The sequence below is a fragment of the Gekko japonicus genome, unplaced genomic scaffold (genome assembly GCF_001447785.1).
Source record: "Gekko japonicus isolate JY-2015 unplaced genomic scaffold, Gekko_japonicus_V1.1 scaffold591, whole genome shotgun sequence".
Lineage (NCBI taxonomy): Eukaryota > Metazoa > Chordata > Lepidosauria > Squamata > Gekkonidae > Gekko > Gekko japonicus.
Genome location: NW_015171521.1, coordinates 237,965 through 245,089, shown reverse-complemented (window position 1 = coordinate 245,089; position 7,125 = coordinate 237,965).

The following is a 7,125-nucleotide window of genomic DNA, read 5'->3' as shown; positions in this document are numbered from 1 at the left end:
CCCCCCTTCCCTTCCCCCCCGGCTCCGAAGTGAGGCTCGAGCGGCTTGCCAATTTGGCCTCGCTGCTGTCCCCCCCAGCTTCGAAGCAGTGGCGGCGGCGAGGGAGTTCGCAGAGCGTCCCCTGCGCATGCACTGGGGACGCTCTGTCACTTTTGGGGGGGATTTAAGTATCCCCCCAGTATTTTTTCCGTGTTTTTAGATTTTTGTGCACACCTGGGGACTGCCCCAAGTGTGCACAAAAAATTCCCTCCCCCCCCCAGGTGCCCCCGATGCGCGGATTTAGGTATCCGCACGCAGGGGGCGGCTTTCGCTATTAGATATATAGATGTGACTATATTTTGTAACCCACTTGCTGATTGGCTGAATAGCTTTGTCTAAGTAGGAATCTTGGTTATTAGATTAAAACATTATCATTCAAATGTGATCATATTTTGTAGTTGGTTTACTGATTGTCTGAATAGTTCTAAGTTGTCATCCACCTTGAGTCCCACTTAGAAAGGCAGGCTATAAATGAAAATAAATAAAATATTGTAGCCTTATTTCATCAAGGTCTCTTGCCTTGAAGCTCATGCTGCCTAAGCTTGAATTTAGGACTTACTTTTGAATAAGTAAGGATTGCAGCCAAAACCAATTAGGCTTCAAGGCCTACCCAGTCACCCTCTCACATTGTCAGAACAAGATGTAGAGCCTGGAAACACTTGGCAATTTTTGTATGTGAACTCAAGCTTCTGCTTCTAGCTGAGCCATAGTGGAAAATTATATCCCACACCCTGTGCCACTTCAAACAGAGTTATTGTGCTTGTACTGATGTCTACCTCTTAATTATTCTTTCTCATAGAAAATGGGCCTTGTAGAAAGTTGGTCGACTGCTCTATTTCTGGCTTCATGCCTTGGGATTTAACCCCTTTGTCTGGAGACTGCAAAAAAGAGATTCACAGAGTTGTGTGTGTTAAGTGCTGTCAATTTGCTTCTGACTTATGCCGTGTTCTCCTAAACATCCTGTTGTTAACAGCCTTGGTCAGGTCTTGCAAACTGAGGACTTGGCGTCTTTGATTGACTCAATCCATCTTACGTTGGACATTCCTCTTTTCTGCTGCCTTCAGATCTTTATAGCATTAGTGTCTTTTCCAGTGACTCTTGCCTTCTCATAATGGGACCAAAGTATGATAGCCTCAATGTCAGACTCCTCCTCGCATCGTAATAAGCACGCTTTTGAAGAAAAGGTAACATTATCAGAGCTGAAGGTGCATAACAGGATCACTGTTCAGAATGAGGGGTAAAAGCAATGGCAAAGCATATAATAAACATTCAAACTACTACGGGCCAATTGCGGGGGTTCCCGCGCGCGCCCTTGGCCTGAGAACTAACGGTCCCAAGCCTCTCACGTTATCTTCTTCTCACGGTGTTTAGTGAGAGCTTCTCTACACTAACAAGCTCTTGCATCCACCTGTGGCCTTGAGCTAGATAATTGTTTCAGCGAGCTACATAGACATGCGCATCTACGATTCTACAGTGAAAGAGGCAAGCGCACACACATATACAGAATGAAAACAAAACATTGGCAGCTTGCTGACACTCAGTTTAGTTACTCTAAAGTTACTCTAAAGAGAGTTTAGATACTCTAAAGAGAGTTCAGGCTTGATTTGATCTAAAACCCACTTGTCTTTCTGGTGGTTCATGGTATCCGTAAAACCCTCCTCCAACACCACATTTCAAATGAATTAACTTTTGTCTAGCTTTCACACCCATACACAGTAATGAGAATACCATGGTATGTATTCTCTTGGTCATTAGTAACATCCTTACACTTAAGAATCTTTTCTAGCTCCTTCATTTTTATTTTTATTTTTAATTATCGCATTTCTACCCCGCCCTCTCCGCGAGCGGGCTCAGGGCGGCTTACAAATGACTGCCTTTCCCAGTCTGTCTCACAGTCACAGAGTTGTGTTATGTGTGTTAAGTGCCATCAAGTTGCTTCCAATTTATGGTTACCCTGTGAATTAATGTTCTCCAAAATGTCCTGTCATTGACAGCCTTGCTCAGGTCTTGCAAACTGAGGGTCATGGCACTCTCTTCTAACTCTGATTACTCTCTTCTAAATCTCTTCTAAATCCAGTGAAGCCAATAGGCTTAGAAAGGTGTACCTCTGCTTAGGATTGTACTATCAAACCCTTAAACTTCAAGTCAGACCCTCAAGATCTGGCAACCTTATGCCAGCGATAGACTACCAGCCTAAATTATGTCCATGTTATATAACAAAGTTTTTGCAATTTGCCCAGGGCTGGCTCACTCACTAGGCGAACTAGGCATTCGCATAGAGCGCGAGGCCCTGGATGGGGACACCACACCACACCATACTGTGCCTCCCCCCCAAAAAGCCCCCTCCTCCTGTTGCCCATCAGACTCGAGAGCAATGGAGCCTCTCCAACTGGCCTGCAAGGAGAGGAAGGAGCTGACGCCGTGCCAATCTGCTCCCCTGATGTGCGGGAGAGACGGGCTTCAAAGCCGAGTGCCGCTCACTGAGTTGTTGTGGGCTTCGGCACGGAGCTTCCCAGAACTTTTCTGCCTCCGGCCAGATCCTTACCTGGCACCCCCACTCACGCCGAGCTGGTGGGCTTCTATCCCTCGACCCTGGGGTGTCCTCCTGACACCCCCTTGCACCCCTTCCCCACTCAGGCCAAGCCTTGGGCACCCCCGGTGCTGTGCCAGCTGCCACATGGCCTGATTCTGCTCATCAGCCAGGGGACGGAGGGGAGCAGATCCTTCGGGCAGGGGCCGTCATTCAAACTGCCTCTGGTTTGTTCCACGGGAAGCGGGATCGATCGGAGGGGGGGAGTCTCCCGCTCGCTGCCTTCCCGCCGCCCCCGCCCCCGCCGCCCCCCTTGGCAAAGAGGTGCTTTAAGATCCACGGAGACAGAAGGTAGGCATTAGGAGGGAGTGGCCAGGGGCACCAGGAGAGGGACTCACTCAAGGGCAGTGGGGTGGGGGGGTGGAGAGGGTGGGCAAGGAGGCAGCCAGCTGGGAGGTTTCCAGGCCCCACCGGGAGGTTGGCACCTGCGCCTCGCCTAGGGCACAGAAGCACCTGGAGCCAACCCTGAATTTGCCTCTGGCAAAGAGAACACACTAGGCAAAATCTGTTGTGACCTTTCCTCCCTGACTCTTATCCTCCCTCCATTTTTCTTCTTGCTTTTCTTCTTGAGTATAATGGGAAGTCTAGACCAGAGGAGCTAACTATAGAAATGCTAAAAGGTGAAGCTGTGAGCGCAAACAGTATCACAAGCAGCAACTAACCAACATATCTAAACTTGTCACTAACTTGTTAGACTGGAACCCTTAAATCAGAAAACTCTGTATCTACTACCTATGTGTTAAGAAAAATTATACCTGTTATATTTTTGTTTACTAGCCAGCCGAGCCCTCCCCCCCCCCCCAAAAAAAACACCATTTTGGAAATTCAGTGATAGTATTATAGATTGGGAAGAGGAAAAGCTCTTTGTAATCTTTCAGACTCAGTATGGGGGGTTAGAATATAGCAGCAGAATTACTTTCAGACCTATTAAGCTTAAAGACCCAGTTATCCTCTAGTAAAAATAACAGCAAAGTAAATTAAAATAGCTGCTATCCAGTGACTTTTGGTCCTAAGGACAAAAAATGTTACAGAACCCCTCCTGAACAATTTGCAGTAAGAGGCCCTCCATAAGTAGGTTTCTAGCTGATGTGTTATAATAAGGAACATGCCTGGGCATGTTATATTTGAGAGGCTGCACCCTGATCAGCTGCAGAGTTACCTTCTAAGCTAATAACACTGATTATTAAAAAGTAGACTGTGATGTCATACCCCCATGGTCACCATATACTTTGCTTAGCTCTCTTGTGATCATTAAGGACCTAGTTGGACAAATCTGGGCATGCTACAGCGTCATTTGGAGTCAATGAGAATGCCACTAGATTGCCATTTTTGCTCCTAGCAGAGCATCAAAGTTGTGTGATAGGCAGAAATTCAACATATGCCGCTCCCCCATCACTACATTTCTATTATGCTTTGGCACTTCAGGGGTCCCCCACTGCATTAAGCAACTTTTTCAGGCATAACTGCTTTGCCAGGAAAACAAAAGTGGCTACTCTATTCTTGTTCCGTATCTAGATGAAAGCAAACACTGATTCAAGATGACAATTATCACTGTAAAACAAATGAGCCTATATATTCCAGTATAACATACGTTATGGGGCACACGATCCTTAAACATTTAATGTCTGTGAAATATCCTCATTCATTTTTCCTGCCACTGCTCCCCTGAATTCAGTGACCCCTTCCTACTTCATTCTGTGACCAGCTTTTCCTTGGATTCTGCTGCTGCAGGCCCTCCCCTTGGCACAGGGCCATGTGGAAGAGAGTTCCTTTGTTATGTCCAGGCCTCTCCTTCTGCTAAACAGAGCAGATAAATTGTATATGTGTGTGTCTTTTTTAAAAAAGCAGAGTAGAGGGCATGGGAAGTCATTACTTTCATGCAGGGATACCACTGCTTCTTAAAGTAGCACTGAATGACAGTAAAACAAAAAATCACCACATATTTTCAAATGCTGCTGATAGAGACAACATTCCTACAACCAGAACGGCAGCAGCTCTGTTTCTGTTAATATCACCTGCCTTGTCCCACTGATGATCATGGACTAACAATATGTTCTAAAATGTAGACTATGCTGTGGGGAGGCTGTGGCTGAATGGTAGAGCATACATTTGGCATCCAGGAGGTCCCAGGCTCAATCCCTGGCATCTCCAAGTACAAGCAGCAGGTGTTAGGAAAGAGCTGTCTCTGTCTAAGATCTTGGACAATGGCTGCTGGTCAGAGTAGACCAGGGCCCCCCCCATCCTTTTTGAGGTAGTGGGCACCTCTGGAACTTTGACACAAGGTGATGGGTGCAGCCAGAAGAAGGCTGTCACGGGAGGCAGAGGAAACGACAACATGTAATGGAGAGAGGTTATGCATAACTCTTATTGTAGCTCTTCAGCATTTCAAGCACATGCTGTGTCTAACAGGATGCTTTTTAAAATGAACATATTGTTCAAAAATATTTTCTTGCATCCATGCAAGTATACATATTGACCTAGCTAAAAACACTCATCTGTCATCTGAAAGCGGCCTTGGGGTCATAGTGGTAGCTCAATGAAAATGTTAACCCAGTTGTGCCACAGGAGTGAAGAAGGCAAACACTATGCTGGGAAATATTAGGAAAGGGGTCTATAGATATGTACATAGGTATATAGATGTACAGGGCTTTTTTTGTAGAAAAAGCCCAGCAGGAACTCATTAGCACATTAGGCCACACCCCTGACAGCACCACTCATTAGCATATTAGGCCACACCCACATGTTACCGGAAGTGTGGTCATCCAGCCACACCAACCTTTTGCTTCTTATTCTGTTTACCTTGTTTGTTGTCAAAACCCAGAGTTTTTTTTGTAGCAGGGACCCTTTGCATGTTAGGCCACACACCCCAAATGTAGCCAATCCTAATGAGTTTCTGCTGTTGGGTGTGGCCTATTATGTTAATGAGTTCCTGCTGGGCATGGCCAACTCAGGAGCCAGCCGGAACTCTGTTCCTGTGCGTTCCTGCCCAAAAATAGCCCTGTAAGATGTATGCTGCAACTTCATTTGGAAAAGTGCCTGCAGTTCTGGTCACCTATCTCAAAAAAGACATCGCAGAGCTGGAAAAAGTATAGAACAGGGCAACAAAGATGATTAAGGTGTTGAAGCACCTTTCCTATGAGGATTGGCTGAAGAGTCTGGAACTTTTCAGTATAGAAAAGAGATAACTAAGGGGAGAACATGATAGAAGTTTGTAAAATTATGCATGGGGTACAGACACTGAGCAGAGAGACCTTTTTCTCTCTCTCCCAATAGTTGAACTTGAGCACATTCAATTAAGTTGATGAGCGGGAGATTCAGGACAAGCAAAAAGAAATATTTGTTTACTCAGTGAGTGATTAAAATGTGGAATTCACTGCTAGATGTACACAGGCAGTGTTCCTCTAAGCTGAGTTAGTGTGAATTTTTGTCTTAGCTCAGGAAGGATGGCTCCAAAGCAAACTAATTTATGCAGTAGCCAAATCGCTTGCTCACAACTTTAATGCCATTAGCTCACAAAGTAGAATTTTTGTTCACAAGACTCCACAGCTTAGAGGGAGCATTGGCCACAGGCATGGCCTGCCTACCTAAGGGACCGCCTTTCCCCACATGTTCCCAGAGAGCACTGCGATCTGGAACACAAAACCGCCTGGCCCTCCCTGGGCCTAGGGACGCCAGGTTGGTGGTGACTAGGACTAGGGCGTTCTCCCTGGTGGCACCAACACTCTGGAATGAGCTCCCAAGTGAGATCAGAGCACTGCGGGACCTCCAGCAGTTCCGCAGGGCCGTGAAAACAGAGCGTTTTTCGCCAGGTGTTCCAGTAAGAATGACTTCATCGATTGTGTTGCATTTGCACTTTATAATATCACGCCGCCACATTTAATTGGTTTTAAATTGTATTTTTCTGTAATTTTATTGAGTGTGTTTTATGTTGGCTTTAAAATTGTAAACCGCCCTGAGCCGCTTTGGCGGGAGGGCGGGGTAGAAATCCAATTAATAAATAAATATAAATAAATAGCTTTAAAAGGGGATTAGACACTCATGGATGATAAATATCAGTGGTTAATAGCTTTGTTGCTGAAGCAAATCTCCACATTCAGAGGCAATCAGCCTCTGAATCCTAGTGCCAGGAGAAGGTCTTGGCCTCTATGCCCTGTTGCTGGCCCTTCAGAGGCCCTGTGAGACAGGATTCTGCACTGGATGGACCATTGGTCTAATCCAACAGAGCTCTTTTATGTTCTCATTCTGTCCAGCTTCCTTCCCGTTCATGCAAGCATTGCTTCAATCTATAGATCTTTACTTGCACAGCACTGAGAAGCACATATTTTGTCCTGGCAGAATATCCTTATGCCTTTAAATTCCCCAAATATCAAGGACCCTGCACTTTGACCTGCTTTAATGTTTTACCGTCAGCTTTTCTGGTAGGGAGATATTCATGTACCCACTATTCCTTGTCAATCAAATGCAGCTGAAGCAGTTAAATATTTACTACTGTATTG